We start from the raw sequence: 16,723 nt of genomic DNA, 5'->3' as shown, positions 1-16,723 counted from the left end.
CCGCGCACAGGTTGGGTTAAACTCGACATGGGACTGGGCACTGACCTTACAAGGAGTGCAGGCCCGGCCTGTTAGAACAAGGGGGCCTGGCCGCACTGTGGGGCCGCAGTGCACTTTAGGTCCCCATGTCCTACTTTTTCTGTATTCCTGCCACGTGATCGTCTTCAAAGCCAGAACGGGAGGGATAGGGAATGGACATTTATTGGGTCTCAATCATACGTGTTTACATTTTATTTGTCTTATTTCGTTTGTGAGAGCAACTCTGTGAGGGGCAGGCATTAATATTGCTTTTTTTACCCACAGGGGAATGGAGGTCTGCAAAGACAAAGCTGTTTTCTCAAATGTATGTATGGGTCACGAGTGTCAGAACCGGAACTTGGGTATGGCCTGAGGACCAGCCCTCTCTGACATGGTTCTGTGTCAGGGCATGAGCTGGGTTGTGGCTGAGCGGTCTGATGTATTCATTCCCTTAATGGTTCTCCTTTGAGGTCATCACTCTCAGCTGCTTTTCACATGCTGGTTTGTGAGGGATGAGTAAGCCCCTTCCTGACCCTGACCTCGGTTTGGGAAGGGATGGCCTCTGCTTCAGGTTTTGGTGTCTAGGGATTGTGTTCTCTATGAACATGCTTTAGAAATCAAACACTGCGCGGTAGACCATGTGGGATAGCGGGAACCACGTGAGCTTAAGAACCAGATTAACCTGAGTTTGAAATCCATTTCTTCCACTTATTTGCTGCAAGACTCGGGGCAATGACTTAACCTCGCTGAGCTTCCATTTCCTCATCTGTGAAGAGATATAACACCCAGGCATCCCCAAACTACAGCCCGTGGGCGCATGTAGCCGCCTGAGGCCATTTATCCGGCCCCCTGCAGCACTTCCGGAAGGAGCGCCTCTTTCATTGGTGGTCAGTGAAAGGATCGCTGTATGTGGCGGCCCTCCAAACGGTCTGAGGAACAGTGAACTGGATCCCTGTGTAAAAAGTTTGGGGACCCCTGCTAGGATCATGGAGAGGATTCAAAGAGAGTGAAGGGTGAAAGTGACAGGAGCACAGGTTACACTCTACAAATGTTAGTTGTCTTCCTTCCTTAACCTCTCTCCTCCATTTGAGGTGGGGTTTTGATTTGTTTGACATTGAAGTGAGACTGTGTTATTGTTCACAATCATTCTGCACCTTTCACTTCTGCATATCACGCTTTTCTGTCCTGGTGAGATGAGGGACCGGTCCTGTGACTTTGACCAATGTCAACAGAGATGCTGCACGGCAATCTGGACAGAAGGCTCTATGATCCTGGGCAGGCTTCATCCATGCTCCTTCTTCTGCCAGGAGATGTTCCAGACAGAGGCTGCTCCGTGAGGCTCTGTTCACAGCTAACATGGGATGGACATGTCACAGGAGCAATAAATAAACTTTCCTTGGGTTAAGCCACTAAGACCCAGAGTCACTTGTTACTGTAGCATAGCCCAGCCTGATCTGATCAGTACATTTGACATTCAGCATCTTACAATTTTATGCAATATTTTTCTTTTTAAACTTATCTTAAAAGGCTTATTTACTGCATTTATTTTTTGGTGGTGGGTACTTTGTAAATAACTAGTTATTTTTCTTGTAAAATTTATATACTGTATAGAAAATACAGAAAAATAAATAGAAGAAAAGAAAAACCCACTAATGTTTTCATTCTTGTCGGGAGTCTTTTTCTAGTATTTCTTTGGACAATTTTCTTAAATGAGAATTTGGTAGAAATTTTTGAAGTTGGAAGCCTTGTTTATTATGAAAAGGAGAAGAATAGAAGCTTAGTTGAATGCTAATAGTATCAGACTCCCTCCATGGGAGTCTGGAGCAATTTCTTTGTCCCCCCTGTGAACTGAGCAGAGTACCATTCCATGATATTCTGTATCCGACTAGTCTCACCATTAAGTTTCAGAACAGAGCCAGTCTACCAGGCATGAAATTCAGCTATGGGCTAGGTACTGGTGACAGATCAGCAAGTATTCCCAGCTATGTGTGACACTATGGGCAAAGGGGTGCTTGAAAGACATCCTGAAGCAGCCCTTCCATGATAAGACTTTGCGAGTATGTCTAGAAATTGCCAGCAGTTGCCTGAAAGATTCTGGTCAATTCACCTAATGATATCTCATATACAGCATTTTCTCTATGTGACAGCTATGATGATCTCATCCCTCCTTGAAGGATGTTTTACATTATTTTAAGGAGCTTTTGTGCTGTCTGCTCTTGCCATTTCAATAATTTAAGCCATCAATTCTCAAACTTTTCTGTCTCACTACCCCTTTACACTCTTAAAACTGAGGACTCCAAGAAGCTTTTGTTTATGTGGACTATATCTATCAACATTTACCATATTAGAAATTAAACTTAGAAATTTTAAAATATTAAGTTATTCAAAAGTATTAACAACCAATGACATGCTACCATAAAATTTTATGGAAAAGAACTATATTTTATAAAAAATAATTTAGTGAGAAAAGTGGCACTGTCATAAATTTCTGGTAGGCAGAATAAGGGCACCCAAAGATGTCCATACACCCTATTTACTGGAACCTGTGACTATGTTACTTTAAATGGCAAAAGAGACTTTGAATGGCTCATTTACCCATGCATGATTTTGTAACATGTATTGATCATTCAGAAAAACATTGGTTCAATGATTTATGTCCATCATCCAAAGGTTGGCACACTTGATTATGCAATATAAAGAACACAACAGTATTTGTTAAAATCACCACCAATCTCATCTGAAAAATCATTAAGTATCAGGAAGTTATTAAACTCACCATGGCAGATAGAAATATTCTAGAATTCTCATTTTTTCATTTGAAAGCTCAAATTTTTGTCATTAGCAGCAAATACCATCAGTTGTTCCCCTTGAAAAAACAGGCTCACTTTGCTTTTCAAGAAAATGACTACCAAATACATACGTCTGGATAACTTGAGGTTGTCTGTCATAGTTTCAAGCAAAAATGGTATTTTGTAGAAAAATCAGCTAGTACAGCGTACACATAAGAGTAATCAGGTAAGCGCTTTTCCTGGAGGCAATCAAAGTACTTCAGACCACAGCAAAAATGCTTGCTGCCTGCTTCCCTTTGCATTACCCAACACATTAAACAGAGAGCACACACAAGAGTATAGATGAAATAAAATTGATCGTTTTTATTTTATTAAGTACATTCTTAATCAACACTGGCATTTTTAAAAAGTCATTAATTTGGCCCTGGCTGGTTGGCTCAGCAGTAGAGCATCAGCCTGGTGTGTGGAAGTCCTGGGTTCGATTCCCGGCCAGGGCACACAGGAAAAGCGCCATCTGCTTCTCCACCCTTCCCCCTCTCCTTTCTCTCTGTCTCTCTCTTCCCCTCCTGCAGTCAAGGCTCCATTGGAGCAAAGTTGGCCCGAACGCTGAGGATGGCTCCATGGCCTCCACCTCAGGTGCCAGAATGGCTCCGTTGCAGCAGAGCAACACCCCAGATGGGCCCAAGCATCCCCCCTGGTGGGCATGCCCAATGGATCCTGGTCGGGTGCAGGCAGAAGTCTGTCTGCCTGCCCCCCCCCCCCGTCCCCCACTTCTCACTTCGGAAAAATACCCCCCCCCAAAAATTAAAAGTCACTAATTCATGGTGGTAAAGAATACAGCAGGTCCTGGTACCATGTGGTGCCACACATTTCCTTCCTACTCAGGCACCAGTAGTTTTACCCACCATTGCTTTCATGCCATCAGTGAACATGTCAACAGAGTGAAACAGAATAATAACAAAGTCTTAGTATTATTATAAAAAAACATTTTCCGACCCATGGAATGTTGGGTTACCGGTTCAAGGTCCTGGGCTTGCCCAGTCAAGGCACATATGACCAGCAATCAGTGAACAACTAAAGTGAAGCAGCTATGAGTTAATACTTCTTGCTCCCCCCCTTCTCACTCTGTAAAAATCAATAAATAAAATTTTTAATATTAAAAAAAAGACTTAAAAAGAAACCATTTGCCCACACATACCCTAGCGGTCTATAGGTCACACTTTGAGAGCCTCTGATTGGAGCCATTGTGTCTCAGGGTAACTCCACCTTCATTCCATCATTCTATGACATGTATGGATGGGCTTAGCATGTTGGTGTTTGTTTGTTTTTTAAACCATTTCAAGAATGTGCATGTCACCTTGTCATGTTTCTGACAATATTTATGAAACTCACAGCACATACTGTGTAGACAATTCAGCAAATGTTTTTCTTTTAAATAGCCAGGCTTCCTCTTTCTATTTTCTTTGGTTCTGTATACCACTCTAGACAAGTTGATTTATGAAGGAAAGTGCCAGGTATCAAATAGTTCATCCCACTTAGTGAGAAATTAATTAAATGAACATGGAGGGAAAAGATGTAACACATGTTAAAGTATTTAAATAAGAAGGCCATTAGACGGAATTGGATCTAATGCCTTGGTAGCTTATGCAGGCAAACCAAAACCTAAGCCAGAGAGAGTCAATGTCTTGGATCTGAGAAAATGAAACTTAAGAACAACAACAGTCAACTTGGCTTTGCCAAATAGGTCCCCCTGCTTAAACTATGACCAATCGAATAATTTCCTTGCTTTGCCTCTGCATATTCTCTATAAAACCCCCTTCCCTAACTTGATCTGACACCACCCAATTCAAATCAATGTATGCTCAAATAAACTCTTGAAAAAAAATTTTTTTAAACATGCCTCAGTTTACCTTTTGACATGCATATGTCTGGACAATATTTAGTTTCAGTACACTTTGTTTTCCTCCACATCTACATCAAAAGGTAAAGCTGGATTACACTTATTTTCTCTGACCTTATAAGATTTGTTTCTATGGTGATAGTAGCACACATTCTTCCGGCACGCCCACCAGGGGCGGTGCTCTGCCCCCCAGGGGGCGATGCTCTGCCCATCCTGGGCGTCGCCATATTGCGACCAGAGCCACTCTAGCGCCTGAGGCAGAGGCCACAGAGCCATGCCCAGCGCCCGGGCCATCTTTGCTCCAATGGAGCCTTGGCTGCGGGAGGGGAAGAGAGAGACAGAGAGGAAAGCGCGGCGGAGGGGTGGAGAAGCAAATGGGCGCTTCTCCTATGTGCCCTGGCCGGGAATCGAACCCGGGTCCTCCGCACGCTAGGCCGACGCTCTACCGCTGAGCCAACCGGCCAGGGCCTAGTAGCACACATTCTTAAAGAAAGAATTAAAATTGTAAGTAGGGGAAAGAAAAGGACAGTAACTAATAGTCTCACCTCCTAAAGATGATCAATGACCAACATTTTGGTGCATTTTCTTCCAATTATTTTTTAAAGTACACTATGGGAACCATTTGGTAGCCCACTTTCCCCTCTTTAACACTGCATTATATTTATGAATATTATATAGTCTTTATAAACATTATCTGAAATAGTAGGACAATATTCTAATAAATGGATATACCAGACTATATTTAACCATTCACTTACTGTTGTACTTTTGGGTTATTTCCAGTTTTTAAAATTTTAGAATGTAGATTTCTTTTCCTATATTTGGAATTAACTCCTTAGGGTAAATCTGCAGAAATGAATTTATTGGGTACTTTTTTTTTTACTTTTTATTTATTCATTTTAGAGAGGAGAAAGAGAGAGGAAGAGAGAGAAATGAGGGGAGGAGCAGGAAGCATCAACTCCCATATGTGCCTTGACCAGGCAAACTCAGGGTTTCGAACCAGCGACCTCAGTGTTTCCAGGTCGATGCTTTATCCACTGCGCCATCACAGGTCAGGCTTATTGGGTACTTTTGAGGCATATTATCAAATTGCTTTTTAAAAGACTTGCATTAAGATTTACTCCCTTACAACAAGGCGTGAGAATGTCTCTTCCCTCTACCTTGGCCATTTTAAGATATTACCTTTTTTTTTTTTTTTTTTTTACAGTGACAGAGAGAGAGTCAGAGAGAGGGATAGATAGGGACAGACAGACAGGAATAGAGAGAGATGAGAAGCATCAATCACCAGTTTTTCGTTGGGACACCTTAGTTATTCATTGATTGCCTACTCATATGTGCCTTGACCCTGGGGCTGCAGCAGACCGAGAAACCCCTTTGTCGAGCCAGTGACCTTGGGTTCAAGCTGGTGAACTTTTTGCTCAAATCAGATGAGCCTGTGCTCAAGCTGGTGACCTCGGGGTCTCGAACCTGGGTCCTCCGCATCCCAGTCCGATGCTCTATCCACTGCACCACCGTCAGGTCAGGCAAGATATTACCATTTTTATAAAACTGCTGATTTGAAAAATTTTAAAAAACAAAAACAAAAACCATGCATGTTATAATTTACATCAGTTATGAGGAAGTATGATTATTTTTCTATGTTTGCTCACTATTTGTATTTTCTGTTTGTGAACTGCCTGTTGAGTCTCTAGCCTATTTAGCTTTTGGTTTCTTAATGTTTTTCTTAATACTTTATATGAACTTTTTGTAACAAAGATTTTGGCCCCATTTAAATACTTGCTATACATATTTGTTGAACTAACAGAAAGGACCAAAAGTAACTATGTTTACATGAAGCAGAGGTCTTGCCTGTATGGAAGTTCGGGAATATAAGTAATCAAGAGGCATATGCTAGGCAGGGAAGGTCCAGGCTACCCTGATTGGCTCCCAGGTCTGTCCTTCCTGACCTGACAGATGCTCTCTGGCTCAGAGTACAGGTTTCCCCCAATTCTTGTTAAGCCACTACCCTTTTACAGGGGTCCATATCAGTAGAATCTGTTTTCACTAACCAAAAGAAATCCCAAAAGGATTTTCACCATTTTTTTTTTTTTGACAGAGACAGAGAGAGACTCAGAGGGACAGATAGGGACAGACAGGGAGGAAGAGAGATGAGAAGCATCAGTTCTTCATTGCACATCTTAGTTGTTCATTGATTGTTTTCTCATATGTGCCTTGATTGGGGGGTGGGGGTTAGCAGAGTGAGTGACCCCTTGCTCAAACCAGCAACCTTGGGCTTCAAGCCAGTAACCTTTGGGCTCAAACCAGTGACCATGGAGTCATGTCTGTGATCCCACACTCAAGCCAGTGACCCCATGCTCAAACCGGCGAGCCTGCGCTCAAGCTGGCAACCTTAGGGTCTCAAACCTGAGTCCTCTGCATCCCAGTCCAATGCTCTATCCACTGCGCCACCACCTGGTCAGACTGGATTATCACTTTAATGAAAAAAATCTGGTACTGGACTAACCTAGATGTTTTATAGAAATGGGCACTGTAAGGTGAACTTTTGGAAAGCAGGAAATACCTGTATTTTATTAAGTCTTCCAGAAGGGGCACCTCCCATAGTGGGTCGGGAGAAGCATTTAGGTTGTGAAAATCCCCATTTTATATTTCAGGTCATCGTATAACTAATGTGACCATCTCCAGTTATAAATCCATGGAGTCTAGGTCTGTTTACCATATGCAGTTCTAAACCACACACATCAGGCTGAAAGAATTTCATTTATAAGCACTCTCTTCCTAGCAAATAAATAGCTGTTATCAGTATATTTACAAAGAGATTAGACCAGGTCACCGGCCTTCTTTCTTTCCCTGGGAGTGTCCCCTCAGTGATCAGAGAAGAAATGGGTTATACTGGCTAGCTGCTTTACTGCTTTTGTCCCCATTTTCCAAAGTACTTATTTGCGTTTTAGTGCTTTTTTTCCTCTCTCCCTTTTTTCTTTCTTTCCTTCCTCCCTCCCTTCCTTCCTTCCTCCCTCCCTCCCTCCCACACCCCTCCCTCCCTTTCTCCCACCCTCCCTTCTTCCTTTTTTCCTTCCTTCCTTTCATAGTAGCCTTCCTTATAGATGTGAGGTGCTATGTACTTTTATCTTTTAAGCTTTTATTAAAAGCCTGGTGTCTTTTAGTCACACTCTGATTTCTTTCACACTCTAAGTAGGTACTTTACTCTTCCTCTGTATGTTTACTTCCTCCAAGTGTGCTTTCTAACTCTGCTGTAAGTGTAGCTGAGTTGGTGTCTTCAGATGGGAGGACATGTGCAGAGACATCTGCCCCTGCAGAGGATGCCTGGAATGATTCAGCCCGATTGTCTGGTTCAGGAAGCGGCCTTCCTCTTTAACCATTTCTGAATGTCTGTCCCAAAGTTCTATGCTCCCCTGACCCCCCAAGAGAGGAGCCTTCTCAGATAGTTCTCTTAGTTGGGCAGTTTGAGGTGCCTGGATATATACTGCTCACAAAAATTAGGGGATATTTCAAAATGAATATGAAGTGATTTAAAAAAGAGGCATTTGATTTTTTTAATTAAACAAGAACATCAGAAAAGCAAACAAGTCAAAGAAAATTGTTCAATTATGCAAATGAGATGCAAAACCAACTTTTATTTCATTGGTAAAAATGCACTATACAAAAGGCTGAAAGTACAAGAGTATTCATTTTGAAATATGCCCTAATTTTTGTGAGCAGTGTAGCTACAGATTATATATTACATGTGTGAATTTAGTGGTTAGTAGCCTTAATTTTACTGAGAAATAATGATTCTAAAATCGGCGACAATGGAAGGTACTCATTATTAAAACATTATATATTATGGTAATGTATTCTAAAATCACGTGGAAGTTAGTAAACGCCAAGTAGCACAATTTTTCCTGTTTCCACCTTCAGTCTGGGATCTCAAGGAGGCAGTGTTCCCAGGGCCTCGCTCACGGATTTGGGTACCGCCTCCCCTGCGGGCTCAGCATCAACCCTGGAGGCCTGGTTCTTGACGAGGCTGCAAAGCAGATTCCCTCCACTAGAGGGCGGGAGGCTCCTTTGTTCAGATCATTCTTTGAGAATCCGGGGAGGCTTCTTGCCCTTTTCTGGTTGGACTAGTCTCTGGGCTCTATTTTTCCACCCTGTCTTTATGACTGAGGTATTCAGGCCCAGAACCCCCCCCCCCCCACCCACCCACCCAGAGTAAGGGACCTTGGCCGTGACTCCCTCAGGTATCAGGTCCCTGGGCTGTGAGAGTGGAGGAAGACAGATAGATCACCTTCTGAAGAGCATTCAAGGACCCTGGGTGGGAGTGGCGGGGAGGGAGAATGCCTTTGTCCTCCTCCCATTTTGAGTTCTCAGAACTAAAGTAAAATTTAAAAATAAAAGAAAAAATTCAAGGTCCAAAGGAAATAAAAAACCCTTCCTCTATGGAACTTCCTAAAAAGTTGAAAAGTCTGTGGGAGGCACAGGAAGCCATCCTCTCTGCTTCCTCCCTTGATTCTGTGACCTGGTAGCATTTGGACCAAGTAAACCTTAGGAGTCACCAGTTAAGAGAGCAGAAATGCCCCTTGAGGTTCCAGGGTGTGACCCAGGAATCTGCCTTTTTTTTTTTTTTTTGTACAGTGACAGAGAGAGAGTCAGAGAGAGGGATAGATAGGGACAGACAGACAGGAACAAAAAGAGATGAGAAGCATCAATCATCAGTTTTTCGTTGCGACACCTTAGTTGTTCATTGATTGCTTTCTCATATGTGCCTTGACCGTGGGTCTTCAGCAGACCAAGTAACCCCTTGCTCAAGCCAGCGACCTTGGGTCCAAGCCCGTGGGTCCAAGCTGGTGAGCCTTGCTCAAACCAGATGAGTCTGTGCTCAAGCTGGCGACCTCGGGGTTTCGAACCTGGGTCCTCTGCATCCCAGTCTGACGCTGTATCCACTGCACCACTGCCTGGTCAGGCAGAATCTGCCTTTTTGGTTAACACCTCATTTGATTTTCAGGCAGATGGATGATCCTCAAACCACACCTTCAGAAAGTTCCCCACTGGACTCTGCCCTCTGGTGCCATTCACTTAGAGTTTTAATGTAAATTTTACATTCTGTGTGGGAAAGATTCATAAAATTATAGACTAAATTATCCATAAAATGATGCAGAATTCTATAAGTTTTAATATTTCAGTTCAATACCAATTTTTTGGTATAACCCCAAGCCCCCTTAGCAGGCACTCTCTTAGCTTCTGAAACCTGGTGTCTCCCAGTAGGTCCCACCTCGGTTCTAGCCCCTGCTTCTCATTCAGGACCCACAGCCGCCCTGTCGATGCTTTGTGACTTCCCTGGACCTGGCAGCCTTCTAACCAGCTTTCAGCTTTCGTTGAAGTCGCCAAGGTCTTGGAAGAAATCCTCCCTCCTGGAATAGAAATCCCCAAATGAAAGCCTGGCTATGCCTGTCCCTCCTTCACACAAGGGCTTCTTGCAACTCCAGCTCCAAATGCAGCATACACAAACACACACACTGTGTAGCTCTAACAAGTGCTACTATTCTCAAAGCACAGCCTAGCAGCCAGAGGGAAGCTCATTCCTACGCTTTGTGTGGTGGCTCCTTCTCTGATGGTGCTCAGTAACTGTTAATGTCAACAAATTTAAGAATTGGTAATTACCCTCCCAAGTCTGGATAGCCAGGGTTAGGACACGCTGAACAAAAATCCACTGTGGGAACTTGACGCATAAGTGACAAGTAATTGAATTTGGAGAGGACTCTTGGCACCTCTCAGTCTGACATAAATGGTGCCTTTAAGACACACAGGAGCATAAACGGCTGCAGCTTTGGGGCACATGGGAATGAACATACACACATGGGCATGCAGACACACAAACACACACATAACCTGAACCTCTATTCCTGCTACTTCCAGCTCCCAGCTTTCTTGTTTGATTTTCACACTAATTTCCCGAGCCTCTGGTTAGCAGCCCCCTGGCTATCTGCCCTGAGTCTGGTATTGAGATCACAGATTAAATCTGTCACCAGTTTGTAATTACCCCCACATGAGCCCCCACATGACTTTAATATTAGAGGCAGCCTCTTGGAAGATTGCTTCTGGACTTGTCTTCGGAGAGGCCATCGCACCCACTCCCAATTAAGCCTTAACGAATAGGCATAAATGACAGCTGTCAAAGACAGATGCTTGGCAGCACAGAGAAGTCGAGTTTCAGGGGAAGGGACTGACACATTGGTCTGGCCCTAAAGAAGGTGGGGCACCATGGTCTGGGTTCCAGACCTTGCATCTTGGTAAGGTCTGAAACCCTTATCTTATCCGTGGCTCATGGTGCTGGAACTCAAGGAAGCTCACAAGAGATGGATGTTTGAAACCATCACTTATAATGAGAAATAAGATCAATGCTTATATATTAGTCCAACCAACTCAGTAGGAAGAGGCAGGGAATAGGGGTGCCTTTTCTTGGTGGCCATGATTCAGAACAAGTAGTGGGAAGCATGATTTCAGTGTAAATGGTAGAGGTCTCTGCATTTAGTCAGAGTGGATATTCAGCTAGAATGCCTTCCATGACTCCTACAGTTGTTCATGGCTGGAGCCTGTTCTCTGGTCAGCGTTTTTGCCACATCACCTATATATTTTGAACATCACTCTTAACAATGGGTGCACATATACCTGCTAGAAGAGTAATAATTTCGAGTAGCCAACAGAGCTGTCTCCTCAGAACTGACTATAAGCTCCCCATCGCACTGCAAGAGGTTCTACTCATTGGTTAATTATCAGCAGCTAGCACACAATAGGAGGTCAATGGCATGTAATAGTTGCTCATGATGTTGAGTGCAATCAACCAATGGTGCCTGGATTGGCTCTGATACCTTTACCCCTGTGATTCCCCTTTCTGGGCCTCCGTGGTTGACCACTCTCCCAACTGTGACATTCTTTCTTTTCGTACAGCAGGCTGTCCTAGGATGCACACTGTCTTCCAGGCAACGTTGCTGATTCAACAACCAATCTGTTAGCAAGCACCTACTATATGCCAGGTTTGGAGATGTGGTAGTGAATAAAATAGTCATGGTTCCTGCTCTTTCTTAGGACTACCTGGGTGAACACCCCTTGGGGACATCTACCACCATTTGCTTGAGTTCACACCCAGCAAACAGCTTTCTGATTGTTAATTAGGACACACAGGCAGTCAGACATCAGGCAGACCCCTCTGGAAAAGAATGGTGCCAATTAAAAATGAATTAATTGACATTCTAATGTATTTAACAATGTCCTGCATATCTGATGGTCCTGAGCCAACCTTTTCAAGTCTGATCAGTTCTTTGATACTAACAAGGATGAAGACTGGACCCTGAACTATGGTCAGCCCATCAGTCCATGCTGCTCTTAGAGGTCTCGGTGGAGACAGCCAGTTGGCTTGGTAGGATGTGGAAGAATGACTAATGGCTCAAAGATGCCCACATACTCACCCTCCCCAACCTATGACTATGTTACCTGATATGGTGAAAAGGTCTTTGCAGCTGTCATTAATTTAAGAACCTTGAAATGGGGAGGTCATCCTGGATTATTTTCTGAATAGGAGACTGATATAATTGCAAGGGTCCTTAAAAAAGGGAAAAGGAGGATCAGAGAGGGTAGTAGGTGATTTGACAACAAAACCAAGAGGTTGGAGTGATGCTAGGAAGGGGCTGTGAGAAAAAGAATGCAGGCAACCTCTGGAAGCTGAAAAGGAAAGGAAACAGTCTCCTAGAGTATGCAGAGGAAACACCAGCCTGCTGACACCTTGATTTTATCCCAGTGACATAGATTTCAAATTTATGACCTCCAGAAATATAAGCTAATAAATTCATGTTGTTTTTAGGCACTAAGTTTGTGATAAGTTGTTACAGCAATAATAGGCAACTAATATACACACCAACTACACCGCTTCACCTTGACACAACAAATAGCAGATTTAAAATAAGTTAATATAAAACATATAAAAATAAAATAAATAAATAATATGTAAATAAAAAATAAATGAGTAATATATTTTAAATGCCTATTTTCGGCCCTGGCTGGTTTGCTCAGTGGTAGAGCGTCATATGGGCATGTGGAAGTTCCAGGTTCGATTCCCAGTCAAAGCACACAGGAGAAGCTCTCATCTGTTTTTCCACCCCTTCCGCTCCCCCTCCTCTCTCACTCTATGCCCCCTCCCCCACAACCATGGCTCATTTGAGCAAGTTGACCCTGGGCACGGAGGATGGCTCCATGGCCTCGCCTCAGGTGCTAAAATAGCTTGGTTGTCAAGCAATGGAGCAGCAGCCCCAGATGGGCAGAGCATGGCCCAGTAGGGAGCTTGCCAGGTAATCTCAGTTGGGGCGCATGCAGGAGTCTCTTTGCCTCCCCACGTCTCACTTAATTTTTAAAATGTCTATTTTTAGGCCACAATGACTAAAATGAGGAACCAGGTAGAATGGATATGTCATATTTGTGACTGCTTAGCATCTTTTGAATAAATACCTTTCCTATTTTTAGAGACTTTTAGGCTGAAACTACATTTCCCAGGATTCCATGCAGCTAATACAAGCATGTGACCACCAATCAACTGTGCCTTTGTAGGAATGCACCTGGAGGAATTGTTTCCTAGTGGGGTCAGGGAGCAATCATTAAGGTCTCAGGGCACCAGGGGCAGCAGTGGCAGAGGTCCTGGTGGCAGTGTCCCATCTCAGTATCTGAAGTGCTGATGGCACCTGTACTCAGCAGCGATAGAAGATGATTTGGGTATCAGTTCAGGCTGTCAAGACTCCAGGCCTAATTTTCTGGCCTTCCTGGGGCTCCATCAAGCCACACAATATTCTTCAATTGGTCAGCTTGCTCCTTAACCTTGCAGTGTGGATTTTTTTTCTCGCCTTTAAGGACTCAACTGATATGCCACCTCTTGGTGTGGTAGTAAGTAGCCTGTCAATTTTAGCGCTGGAACCTGGCTGGTTGGCTCAGTGGTAGAGCGTCGGCCTGGCGTGCAGGAGTCCCAGGTTCGATTCCCGGCCAGGGCACACAGGAGAAGCGCCCATCTGCTTCTCCACCCCTCCCTCTCTCCTTCCTCTCTGTCTCTCTCTTCCCCTCCCGCAGCCAAGGCTCCATTGGAGCAAAGTTGGCCCGGGCACTGAGGATGGCTCCATGGCCTCTGCCTCAGGCGCTAGAATGGCTCTGGATGCAACAGAGCTACGCCCCAGATGGGCAGAGCATTACCCCCTGGTGGGCATGCTGGGTGGATCCCAGTCAGGCACATGCAGGAGTCTGTCTGACTGCCTCCCTGTTTCCAACTTCAGAAAAATACAAAAAAAAAAAAAGAAAAAATTTTGGCCCTGGCCGATTGGCTCAGTGGTAGAGCGTCGGCCTGGCGTGCAGAGGTCCCAGGTTCGATTCCCGGCCAGGGCACACAGGAGAAGCGCCCATCTGCTTCTCCACCCCTCCCCCTCTCCTTCCACTCAGTCTCTCTCTTCCCCTCCCGCAGCCAAGGCTCCATTGGAGCAAAGATGGCCCGGGCGCTAGGGATGGCTCCTTGGCCTCTGCCCCAGGCACTGCAGTGGCTCTGGTCACGACAGAGCGACACCCTGGAGGGGCAGAGCATCGCCCCCTGGTAGGCAGAGCGTCGCCCCCTGGTGGGCGTGCCGGGTGGATCCTGGTCCGGCGCATGCGGGAGTCTGTCTGACTGTCTCTCCCCGTTTCTAGCTTCAGAAAAATAAAAAATAAAAATAAAAAAAATTTAACGCTGGAAGGCCAAGTGTTTCACTTTTTAAGCCAGGCAGAACTGTTTGGTAAGATTAGGACATGGAGGCCAAAGGGCACATTAGTTCCCAATTACAGCTGCAGAGCCTCACGGCAACCACAGAACAGTTGGTCCTCTTTAAGCCTTGAGTGGCCACGGGAAGGGACCATGGTCAGATAATGAGCAAGGCAAGTTCTGATTGGGTTTTCAGGTGGGCTGCAGAGGTGCCCAGGAGGAAGCAAGGGATCACTAACATAGTTTCCTTTAACATAGGTAAGAGAGCTGCTGGAAGCATCTTTCAGAGTCGGTCTTCCCTGGGAGTAGTCCATCCCCATTTCCAGTTTGGGGAGAAGCACCCAAAGTGTTCCTGACCTTTCTGGGGCTGAGAGCTCTCGTGGATGAGACTGCCAGCTGGGAGCCAAGCCTTAACACACACTCCGCTTCCCGGAGCTAGTGCTCTGCCTGGAACACTGTCAAGGACATGACAGACGTGCCTGCCTTCTTCCTCGAATCAGTGTCAGATGAAGTCATCCTTTCCCTTTGGACTCTATCAGGATTCATCCTTGGTATTTCTGAGTCACTTGATAGTTTATAAAGCACTGTGGAAGTCAGAGGTATTGTGTGAATCAGATTCTACACTGTGCCTTAACTCCTGAGGTTGCCCTGGAAACCCTGAACCAAGAATGTTGACCAGAATATTAAACGTTTCCTAGAGGCTCTTGAGAAATAAGGGGTGTAAAGGAAGGGCAATGAATTGTTAATGGACATTCAGGAAGGCGTAGGAATTTAAGCTGCTGTGGAATGAAATCCATGTCTCCCAGTGATAGCCTAGCCTCTAGGAAAGCTGTTTGTGTTTTCCTGATCTCACAAGCGACAAATATGGTACAGTAGTGGTATATATATTATGGCTTTGTTTGAGAAATGCTCATCCTATGAGATTTTTTTTTCCTCGCAAAATATTGTTATGGAGACATTTTCTGATCGCCATTGCCTGAAATCTACCCTTAGACATTTTTATTTCTTTGGCTTAAGGCTAAAATGTCCTCATCCAAAGTCCTTAGAATGGTAAAAGTTAAGACATTGCCAATAATGAATAATTTATAATATAAGTATTTGATTAGATCCTTTCCAACGTCCCTTTAGCAGAACAAGTTCCCAAGAAATGAATATTAAGTTATGTTTGATCAGGGGAAGCAGGAGTCCATGAGGATATCAACCGATGGGCTTTTACATGTAGGGAAGAACTTTCTGGATAAACGCAGTCCTTCCTAGAGGAGAACTGGAATGATGTATTGAGCACATGGTCCCTTCCTTAATGGGGTGTGTGCTTTATTCATTACACTAGGAAGTTCAGCCCTAGAAAGGGTTTGTCTTGGGCCTGACCCTACTCGTTAAAAGTTCAAGTAGAATTTTGATCATAACTAAGATTATTCTCCAATGCAATACAAAAATCAGTGGTCCATGTTAATTGTCCTGTGCTGATATGGCTGCAATAAATTAAAATCATTGCGGGTGTGGATACACTGAGTTTACTCTGAACAATAACTTGTATGTAATGCTTGTTTTCCCAAGTGAACATTCACTTAAAGCAGAATCCTTTTTTTCTTCTTTTTCTTTTGTGACAAAGAGAGACAGAGAGGGGGACAGACAGGAAGGGAGAGAGATGAGAAGCATCAATTCTTTGTTGTGGCACCTTAGTTGTTCATTGATTACTTTCTCATATGTGCCTTGACCATGGGGCTACAGCAGACCAAGTGACCCCTTGCTCAAGCCAGCGACCTTGGGCTCAAGCTGGTGAGACTTGCTCAAACCAGATGAGCTCACACTCAAGCCAGTGACCTCAGGGTTTTGAATCTGGGTCATCCGTGTCCCAGTCTGATGCTCTATCCACTGCACCACCGCCTAGTCAGGCTAAAGCAGAATCTTTAAAGAAGATCTCTAGCTCGGGCTCCAATCCACCACTTGGTATATATGTAGTGAACACAGACAGTTAACCAAGGGTTCCCTGGGTCACATCCCTTTGTCCCCACAGCCACCCAATTCACCCATATGGGATTGATCTCTGTCCCGTTCCATTCCTGAAGCAAATAGCTTGCCTTTCTCATGGGCATACTTGGCCAGCCTCAGTATACTTCCAGAAAGTCTAAACATCGTTCCCTCTCCTGCTTGCCTCAAACTATCTCTTTACCCAGAGTTGGGTCTCAGGGTTTGACAGTCTCTGGTGCTGTCTCCATGTGTCCAGGTGCGGTGCATCTGGCAGGCAGAATTCACTTC

This window comes from Saccopteryx leptura, chromosome 1 (genome assembly GCF_036850995.1).
Source record: "Saccopteryx leptura isolate mSacLep1 chromosome 1, mSacLep1_pri_phased_curated, whole genome shotgun sequence".
Classification (NCBI taxonomy): Eukaryota; Metazoa; Chordata; class Mammalia; order Chiroptera; family Emballonuridae; genus Saccopteryx; species Saccopteryx leptura.
The sequence above is the reverse complement of the archived record's forward strand: the minus strand, read 5'-3'. Positions refer to the sequence as shown.